The 10,451-nt window shown below is 39.7% G+C and overlaps 1 pseudogene; it reads left to right on the top strand.

Moving 5' to 3' along the window:
- Positions 1-1,237: 1,237 nt before the first annotated feature.
- Positions 1,238-3,400, top strand: LOC126494964 (prostaglandin E synthase 2-like; annotated as a pseudogene).
- The last annotated feature ends 7,051 nt before the right edge of the window (positions 3,401-10,451 follow it).

The raw sequence follows: 10,451 nt of genomic DNA, 5'->3' as shown, positions 1-10,451 counted from the left end.
TGGGGTACATGTGCAGTACCTGGTAGGAAATCTTCTGAGATGCTAATAGGTGTGGTCACTGGAGAGTTCTAGATAGAATCTGTCTGGGCATTGAGCACTGACACTTAGAAATATGGATTGGCAGGGGGTGGCTAAAGGTATCCACAGGAATTAGGAAAGCAGGGATTCTGTTATAAGGAAGAGGCCACTTGTTGGTTACCAGCTGCTCAGGCCCAAAATAATCACTCAGAAACTATATTAATTAAATCATTGCTTGGCCCATTATCTCTAGTTTCTTATTGGCTAACTCTTACATCTTAAGTTAACCCATCTCCATTAATCTGCGCATGACCACGAGGTCGTGGCCTACCAGCAAAGTTTCAGCACATCTGTCTCCAGTGGCCACTCCATAGCTTTTCTCAGTTTCCACCACCTTTCTCCCAGCATTCAGTTTAATTGTCCCCACCTAGCTCTGTTCCCCTATAGCTCTGCTATAGATCCAAATCAGTTCCTTTATTAAACAAGCAAGCAGCCTACCAACACAAAGTGATGCCCAACGTGGCTAACTAAAACCCACTTAAAACCTGAGAGAGCTTATAAAGGAATCCTAGACACAAGAGAATAGAGTTAAGCATGGTTTGGTAGCAGCATTTTTTTGGGGGAGGGGGGTAGGCTCTGTTTTCTAGAAGCAAGCAGAAGCATGGCTCCTTTAAGAGAAATCTTACTGATTAGCCGTAGCAGAAAAAAAAATCTGTTCCTCTAGGAAATGCTGTTTTTCTGGGCTGTGCTGCCAGCTCCATCTCTGGCGCTTTCAGAAGATTCAACATTTAAATGGGGTTTGTAAGCAGTGTGTTACAAACCACTTAATGGCTTGACATAGACAGCTGCATACTTGGGGCAATATACATGACTCTCAGAGGCAGTAAACAGCTCTGGCATGCTGGGCTGGTTGGGGCAAGCAGGCAGAGCTGTATTTCCCCTAACAATGGTGCTGCTTAAGTTTTTAAGAAGCACTTAACATTTTAAAAAGCTGTCCTGGTCAGAAAATAATTACAGACACAATCTGACACACATAGAAGACCTCTAAATGAGACACAGTATGTTGAAAAAATTTATGTAGGCTTGGGAGAGAGAAGAAAAAGATTATAGAGACTTGGAAAAGAAGTAAATTATTTAAAAAATAAGACAAATTCTTTATAGAGACAGAGTATAGACAGTCATAGATTAAAAGGAGTAAAGAAAAATAATCCATGTAAAAATGGAATATAAAAAAGAGTGTCTGGATTACGTATGTGACTGTGTTTTCTTTGTTTTTTTTTATTTTGAAGAAGCTAAGTACAGAGAGACATTTCATTGCATGAACTGCTAAGCTAAACCAGCATAGATATTTTAAAGGTTTCTTGACTTCAAATTTTGAGTCTAAGGGTAAACTGCTTTGGAAAAGAGGTTCTTTTGTTTCCACAAAGAATGAGAACCTGTGGATTCATTCCAGGCTAATGTGGTTTGATAGAACAAAATCCCCAAAAGTTTGCTGTGGACATCTCCTAAAATTACTTTGCCCAATAAAGAGTAGGAAGCAATTTGGACAAAAGCTATGCCCATATTTCCAAATATTGTTTATAAATGTTTGCTTATATTTAAAGAGGATAATGCTGTATAGATTTGCATTTGTATGGATACTGCTCTATTGATACAAGTTTTAGGTCAATTTTATTACATGTATATTTCTGTTCTTGATTAAGGTATTGTATTTGTATAGCTCATTTAAAAATACAATGTATATAGAGCAGATGTCAAGAATATTATTTGTTAATAGAGAAACTGCTTTCCTGTTGATATTCAGATGGATAGGCATTCTTCAAATCTTTCAGAGACCTTCAGAATATGACATTTAAATGTTTCAAGAAGTTAGAACTTTCCATGATGGTGAGACACATCTGCTCCTGGCAGCACCAATTACTTCAAGAAGAAGATGGGCATTGAAGAGGCTCCTTATGAAGTTGGTTAGCCATTTGGGCAAGAAACTGCTCTTGCCTGGACTGCTTGATGAACTGGACATGCAGGATCCACAGAGAAATGACTGCTGAACTTGCCTAAAGGTGAGACGATAGAAATAGATAGAAATATAGTTTTGCTAATTATGATAAAAGATAAAGTAGATATAAATATTGTAACTGTAGTTCTTGCTTGATACCTGTTTTGTTATATGTAATTTTACTATGTTAAAGTTAAAGCCTTCCTTTTTATTTAAACAGAAAAGAAAAGGTGAGGTTGAATTTCACTCTGTAGGCTGTGGTTGTCATTAATATGTAAAGAAACTGCTTTGGGGGGTTCTTGGCTTGAGCCAGTGCACCCTGATGGAGGGGTCACACACACGACCCTGGCCGCCAATCTCAGTGCAGAGGTGGGCCAGTTTCACCAGAGCAGCGGCAGGGAGCCCAGGCCCGCGGTCTACAAAGGGAGCCTGTGGTTGCTGGGGGTGGCCGCACAGGCCCTGGGCGGCGCACTGGGGCTGTACCACACCATGCAGTGGCTCCTGTGCTCCCAGGACCTCTGCACCGAGTGCTCGGCTACACAACTGTCCCCTTCCAGCCACCTGCAGCTGACCTTGTACTAGTACAAGACATGTCTCTTCTGCAGCAAAGTCCATGCCTTCCTCGACTTCCACTCCCTGCCCTATCAGGTAAAGGAGGTGAACCCTGTCAGAAGATCAAGTTCTCCTCCTACAGGAAGGTGCCCATCCTGGTGGCCCAGGAAGGAGACAGCTCGCAACAGCTGAACGACTCCTCCGTCATCATCAGCGCTCTCAATACCCACCTGGTTTCAGGTCCCTGGAAGAGGTCATCACCTATTACCCACCCACGAAGGCCATGAATGACCAGGGCAAGGAGGTGACAAGTTCTGCAACAAGTACTGGCTCATGCTGGATGAGAAGGAGGCCCAGCGGATGTATGGCGGAAAGGAAGCTAGGATGGAGGAGATGAAGTGGCAGCAGTGGGCAGACGACTGGCTGGTGCACCTCATCTCCCCCAATGTCTACCAGATGCCCACCTAAGCCCTGGCTTCCTTCGACTACATTGTCCGTGAGGGAAAGTTTAGGGCTGTAGAGGCCACCATGGCCAAGTATTTGGGTGCAGCGGCCATGTACGTCATCAGCAAGTGCCTCAAAAGCAGGCACCACCTGCAGGATGATGTATGCACAGACCTCTATGAGGCAGCCAACAAGTGGGTGACAGCGGTGGGCAAAGACCGGCCATTCATGGGGGGCCAGAAGCCTAATCTCGCTGACCTGGCAGTGTATGGTGTGCTGCGAGTGATGGAGGGTCTGTAGGCCTTCAATGACCTGATGCGACACTCACACATCCAACCTTGGTACCTGCGGATGGAGTGGGCCATTGAGGAAGCCCCATCAATACACTGAGTCCCCTGCAGCTGCAAATACTAGTGCTGAGGGATCAAGACCTCCTTACCAGCCCCTGGCCATGCCGTAGGGGGCAGAGTCATTTTGTCTCTGGTCCACCCAGCCCCCTGGCCCTCTACTGGATATTACTAGGAACCTTGCCTCTGGAGACAAGGCCCAGGCTCACAGCTGTTCTGAGGGTAATGAGGTCAGGGGTTGCAGAGGACTGACTGCCTTCCAGCCCAGTTCCAGGGGCCTGCTCTCTCAGCAGGGATTCCTTTTCAGCTCTCCCAGGGTTCCTTGACTCCCTGTTAGCAAAGATCAGACTGGCTCCCACCCTGGACCAGCGGAGGGCAGTCTGCATTAGGGAAAGCTCCGTTTCCTAGTTCCAGTTCTTCCCAGGTACCCCTGGGACTATTTTATTTCCAATAAAGGAGATGTCTGCTGCTCAAAAAAAAAAAAAAAAAAAAAAAAAAAAAAAAAAAAAAAAAAAAAAAACTGCTTTGGATATGTAGCAGGGCAAAACTTAGTTAGGAGGGAAAACTGAATGCTGGGTAAAAGAAAGATGGAGTCAGAGAGAAGCAAGGAGCCAGTGCCAGACAGATGTACTGAAATTTTGTTGGTAGCCCACAACCTTGTGGTGATAGCAGATTAATAGAGATGGGATAAATGTAACATGAGGTCCTGCTTATTGGGGTTTCTGTCCTGCCCAGTTCCCACAGCTATTTAGCCCCAAAGAATCACAGAGAAGTCTACATTAGATATGAACTGATTGGCCTGTTAGCTCAGGCTTTGTATTAGCTCTTATAACATATACCAGCCCATTATTCTAGTATATGTTAGCCACATGTCTCAGTACCTTTTCCAGTGGGGCAGGTCACATCTTGCTTCTTTCATGATCTGGGAAGGACTGGGGGAAGAACTTCCTTCTCAGAATATTCTTGTTCTCATTCCTCCACCTCTACTTCCTGTCTGGTTTTCCCGCCTATACTTCCTGCCTGGCAACTGGCCAATCAGCGTTTATAACATAAATTTTAACATAATTAACATAATATAGACAATTCTCCCCCACCAGTTAAATTAAGATGTAAGAGTTAGCAAATAAGAATCTAGAGCTAATGAGTCAAGCAGTGTTTTAAATAATACAGTTTCTATGTGGTTATTTCAGTTCTAGACGGCAGGGATGAACAAGCAGTTCCTTTCAACAGTATTCTATCTGATTAATCCCCTAGTAGAGAGCAAGAAGAGGGCACAGCAAAAGAGTTGGGGGTGAGTCTAGGAGATTGGACATGGAATAATAAGTTGGAGAATAAAGATTTTCAATTAGGTGTATATGGAAGCCTCTCTGCCACTTGTTTCCACAGAGGTTGAGTTCCAAAGAAACATGCAGAGGCTTATATTAATTATAAACTGGCCTGTTAGCTTAGCCTTATTATGAACTAGCTCTTACAACTTAAATTAACCCATAATTATTATCTGTGTTTAGTCACATGGCTTGGTACTTTTTCTTAATAAGGCATTCTCATCTTGCTTCCTCTGCATCTGAATCTGTCTTTACTGTATATATTTATCATTTTCTGACCATGAGTCTTTAATCTGTAAGCAGCATGGTCAGGAGAAAAGTGACGCTTTTGGCAGCTGGCTTTGCCCCATTCCTTAGTTTTCTGATTATAAGGGGGTACAGTCAGGAGTTACATTCATTACCACGACTCTGTGGACTTTCTAGGTTCATGACACCATCTAGAAGCATGCTTCTGACTGTTCGTAAACACTATTTAAGTGTTTGGTGGCACTTTAAAGCCTCTTAAAAGAGCAGCCATGCAGTTTTTGCTACTAATGCTGAGTCATGAAACTTTTCTTAAAGGAGAAGCAAACAGAGCCTAGTGAAGTAAAGATGGTGACCAAGAAGCTGTGCTTGCCTCCATTCTTGTCTGTCTAGAATTCAAAAAAAAAAAAAAGATTTCTTAGGTTTTATATAAAATTTCTTGCCAAACTTTTGGGAACCATTTGTAGATGGAAATTTTTGTCTTATCTGATCCTAGAACTGTTCAGTCCCAAAGAAACACACAGAGGCTTATAGTAAATATAAACTGTTTGACCTATAAGCTAAGGGTTGTTATTATGTTATTAACTAGCTTTTACAACTTAAATTAACCCATAATTCTTGTCTATGTTTAGCCACATGACTTGGTAACTTTTCTCAGACATTCTCATCTTGCTTCCTCTGTGTCTGGCATGTGACTGACTCTCTGCATTTCCTTTTACCAGAAATCTCTTGGTCTTGTTTCCCCACCTATAATTCTTGCTTAGCTACTGAGCAATCAGCATTTTATTAATATAATATGAGTGAAAAATCTTTACAGTGTACAAGAGCAATGTCTCACAGCAATTAATTTACTTGTTTTCTTGGTAAGAGTGCCTTGTATATTCCCAAGAAAAGCCTTCTAATGTTGGAGCCTGGAATAATTCAATGAATGAGAAGATGGTGTTTAGCGGGGGATGGTCTGTGTGTTCCACTGGAAATATGATTGAGGGTGGCAGCAGCTTGTAATGTTATGAAGAACAAGGCATGACACTGGGGGATTGGATTTGTGGGAGCTGAAGGAGATATGAATATCTGCTCTTATCCTACCTTCTTCCTTCATCAGAGGGGCCTCCAACTTTCCATATTTGTTGGCTTTACTTTCAGCCTAAAAATGGCATTCATTAGACTGGAATATTCAAGCAAACAGGGAGGCTCTGTTGTCAAGCCCTCTCTTGTTTTTCCAATGAAGGTAGCATGGACAGAGCCAGATTATGGCTTTTTTTCCCTCTACTGAAATGGTGGTGTAGTGTTGCTCAAACATGTTTCTAATTGCTATAATAGAATACGACATTTAGGGTAATTTATATAGATGGAGAATTTGTCAACTTAAAGCTTTAGAGGCTAAGACATTGACAGAAAAAAAAAAGTGGGAAATAAACTTGAATGCATAGGCACAGGAAGCTACTTCTTAAATATAAGGCCAGTAGCACAGACACTGAGAACAACAATTAATAAATGCGACCTCCTGAAACTCAGAAGCTTCTGTAAGGCAAAGGACACAGTCAATAAGACAAAACAGCAGCTTACAGAACAACAACAACAAAAAAAAGATCTTCACCAATACCACATTTGACAGAGATCTGATCTCCATAATACATAAGTAACTCAAGAAACTAGACAACAAAATACCAAATAATCCAATTAAAAAGGAGTACAGATCTAAACAGAATTCTCAATAGAAAAAAAAAACTAAAATGTCTGAAAGACATTTAAGAAATTGCTCAACATCCCTAGCAAATGCAAATCAAAATGATTCTGAGATGGTATATCTTACTCCTGTCAGAATGGCTCAGATCAAAAACACTGATGACAGCCTATATTGAAGATGATGTGGAATAATTCCTCCATTGTTGGTAGAAGTGCAAACTGATTATGACTCTCTTTCATTTTTTTAACTCCTTCAAAAATTTCATCCAATGAATTTGGACCATGTTCAGCCCTTCCCCAACTTTTCCCAGACTCATCCCACCCCACCCCATTTCCTAAACACTCAATTTTGTGTTCTCTTTGCCTTTTACTCATCCATTTTAAACTGTGCATCCCATATATTCATGTAAATTTGACCTTCTACTGGAGCATGATCAACCTATTGATGTCCTTTCTGATGGGAACTACCTGTAGAGTTCCCATGTGAAACAGTATTTCATTTGAGAAATGGAAAATGTTCAGAATATAGATTTATATTAAATTCATCAAAGAACCATTGTCAAGATATACATAAATGAATTAATTAATTGTCCATGAACAAATTTATCCTTAATCACTCCTTCAAAGTTTCACTAGTCACACCTGATAAATCATATGAGAATCAAATTTTAACATGAATTTTAACAGTGATATATACCATAATAGATATAATCCTATCAATATTGACTCAGTGTTCTTAATTTGAAACATTGAGGGGTATCCAACTCATCTCTCTTATCTGATAATGTCTTCTTATAATAACTCTGACCTCTCTCAGATCTGCTTTAAAGAAAATACTCTATCTACATGGAGTTTGCTAACACAAAGATCTGTGGCAGAGAAGTTATGTACTCATGGTGGTTGCCATTCAGTTAAAGGTTGTCAAATTGCAATCAAAATAACATCCTTTTAGATACCCTTCTAATACAATTGAATCTACTTTTTCAAGGGGAAGGCAAAAATGTACAATGTAGTAACTTCTCTACATCTAATCTTAAATGAAGGTCATTCTTCATATTTCTCAGAAAGATTTTGAGGAGAATATGCATAGACCACCTGCTATGCAAAGAGTGTAGCCTAAGAGTGAAAATAAAATGCAAGGCACCTCACTTTCCTGTCCAAGTGGAGCGTCCCCCATGTACACACCATCTCTAAGTTACTTATGAAAGCACTTTGCCATTATGAATTGAAAGTATATGATCCTTCAACTACCATGGAAAGTTATTATGAAATATAGGAGGGGGTCAGAAGAGATGTCTCAGTGGTTGAGAATACTGGCAGCTCTTCCAGAGGACCAGGGTTCAATTTCTTGCACCTACATGACATCTCTTAACTGTCTGTGACTCCAGTGCTAGGGAACTTGTAGTAATGAGGCGAGCAGACCTTCTTTTTGTGCCACCCAGCTCCCGCACGACTAGCTTAACACCTGAAATAACAACACACAAATTGTATTCATTTAAACACTGCCTGGCCCATTATCTCTAGTCCCTTATTGGCTAACTATCACATATTGATCTAACCCATTTTGAATATCTGCATTGCCACCTGACTGTGGCTTACCAGCATGAGTCTAACCAGCGTCTGTCTCAGAGAGGAGAGTCATGGTGTCTGTCTGACTCTGCTTATTTCCTCCCAGAATTCTGTTCTGTCTACTCCACCCACCTAAGGGCTGGCTTTTCAAAAGACCAAGGCACTTTCTTTATTAACCAATGAAAACAACACATAGACAGATGACCCTCCTATATCATTTCCCCTTTTTCTGTTCAAACAAGAAAGAAAGGCTTTCACTTTAACATAGTAAAATTATATATAATAAAACAGTTATCAAGCAAGAATTACAATTACAATATTTAGATCTATTTATCTTTTATCATAACTAAGGAAAACTATAACTATCCATTATTCAACTTGATCAAAGACTCCAGAAGGGTATAATATTTCCTAAGCAAACAAGAAATAAGCAACTTCTAAAACTCTAGAAATGACAGAGACATCTTACTGCCTGGACAGTCAACCAAAGTTCTTCTGTACCATTGGGGCATCCATCTTCGGCCTACAGGCACATAGTTTCCATCAGACATTTCCATGAAGCAGGAAATTTCAAAGACAGTTCAGTCACTTTCTTCTGTATCCTGCAGAATGTCTCACAGACTCTTTCATGAATCAGGAACCCCGAAAGATCATCTCACCTTTAGGCGAGTTCAGCAGTCCTCTCTTTGTGGTTCTTTGTGTCCAGTTTATGCATCAGTCAAGGCAAGGGCAGTTTCATACCCAAATGGCTATCAAACTCCATAAGGATCCTCTTCGATGCCCATCTTCCTCTTGAAGTATACTAGTGCTGCCAGGAGCAGACATGTCTCATTGTCATGAAAAGTCCTAAGTTATTAAAACATTAAATGCCATATTCTATAGTCTTTGAGAGATATGAAGAATGCCTATCTGATTGAAATATATCTCTACATATGTAGAAAATCTAACATGACTACAAACTTGACTATTAACGCTGATTATCCATTAACAACCTATATTTCCTAATTATACATTACATACATTTTTAATGAACTAAATAATCACAATACCTTAATCAAAATAAAAAATACATATACATATAATAATATTGACCTTAAATTTATATGAACAAAGCAAAATTTATACCAAAGTAAATTATTCATCTCTATATCATATCCCCCTTTAAATGTAAAAGAACATTTATAAACAATATTTGGGAATATGGGTGCAGTTATTTCTCTCCAAACTGCTTCCTGCTACATTATTTAGGCCTTTCATGGTATAACCTGTGTGCTAGGTACATCTCAGTCACCAGTTGAGTGAAGTAATTTTTTGAGGGTGTTCACAGCAACCTTTCAGGAGGGCATGGTCTATCATACCATATTGGAACAGAAGCAATCCATAGGGTCTCATCCTCTTTGAAAACAAAAGAAGAACTTCCTTTCCAAAGCATCATATCCTTAGACCCAAATTCTGAAGTCAAGATAGCTTTATAATATACATCCTGATTTAGTTTTGCAGCCCACACAATGAACCGTCTCTCTGTACTTAGCTTCGTCACAGTCAAAAAATTCAAAGAATATACAATATACAGAATCTAAACTCTCTGTGAATATTCCATTTTTACGTAGTTTATTTTTTCTTTATTTCTTTCAATCTATAACTATCTGTACTTTGTCTCTTTAAAACTTTACCCTTTTTAAGGCATTGATTTTATTCTCTATATTCTTTTTTCTTCTCTCTCCCAAGCTTATGTATGTCTATCTAACACTAGGACCCATTTAGAATTCTTTTATGTCTGAATCTGTCCTATTGCATTGTCTGTTTTTGCTTTGTGCTTTTAAATCACTAAGCGCTTAAGAATCTAAGCTGTAGTTTTGGTATCAGGGTAACTGTAGCTTCATAAAAGGAATTTGGCAATGACTTTTCTGTTTCTATATTGTGAAATACGTTAAGGAGTATAGGTATTAGCTCTTCTTGGAAGTTCTGGTAGAATTCTGCATTGAACCCATCTGATCCTGGGCTTTTTTTGGAAGGGAGATTTTTGATAACAGTTTCTAGTTCTTCGCGACTAACAGGTCTATTTGGATCATTCACCTGGTCTTGGTTTAGCTTTGGTATATGGTACTTATCTAAAAAAAAATGTCCATTTCTTTTGCATTTTCCAGTTTTGTGGCATACAGGCTTTTATAGTAAGATCTAATGATTCTCTGAATTTCCTCTGTGTCTGTGGTTATGTCCCCCCTTTCATTTCTGGTTTTATTTATTTGCGTGTTCTCTCTCTGTTGTTTA

Source organism: Alexandromys fortis, unplaced genomic scaffold (assembly GCF_014885135.2).
Source record: "Alexandromys fortis isolate MF-2015 unplaced genomic scaffold, M_Fortis_MF-2015_v1.1 scaffold_428, whole genome shotgun sequence".
NCBI classification, from domain to species: domain Eukaryota; kingdom Metazoa; phylum Chordata; class Mammalia; order Rodentia; family Cricetidae; genus Alexandromys; species Alexandromys fortis.
The sequence above is the reverse complement of the archived record's forward strand: the minus strand, read 5'-3'. Positions and strand labels throughout refer to the sequence as shown.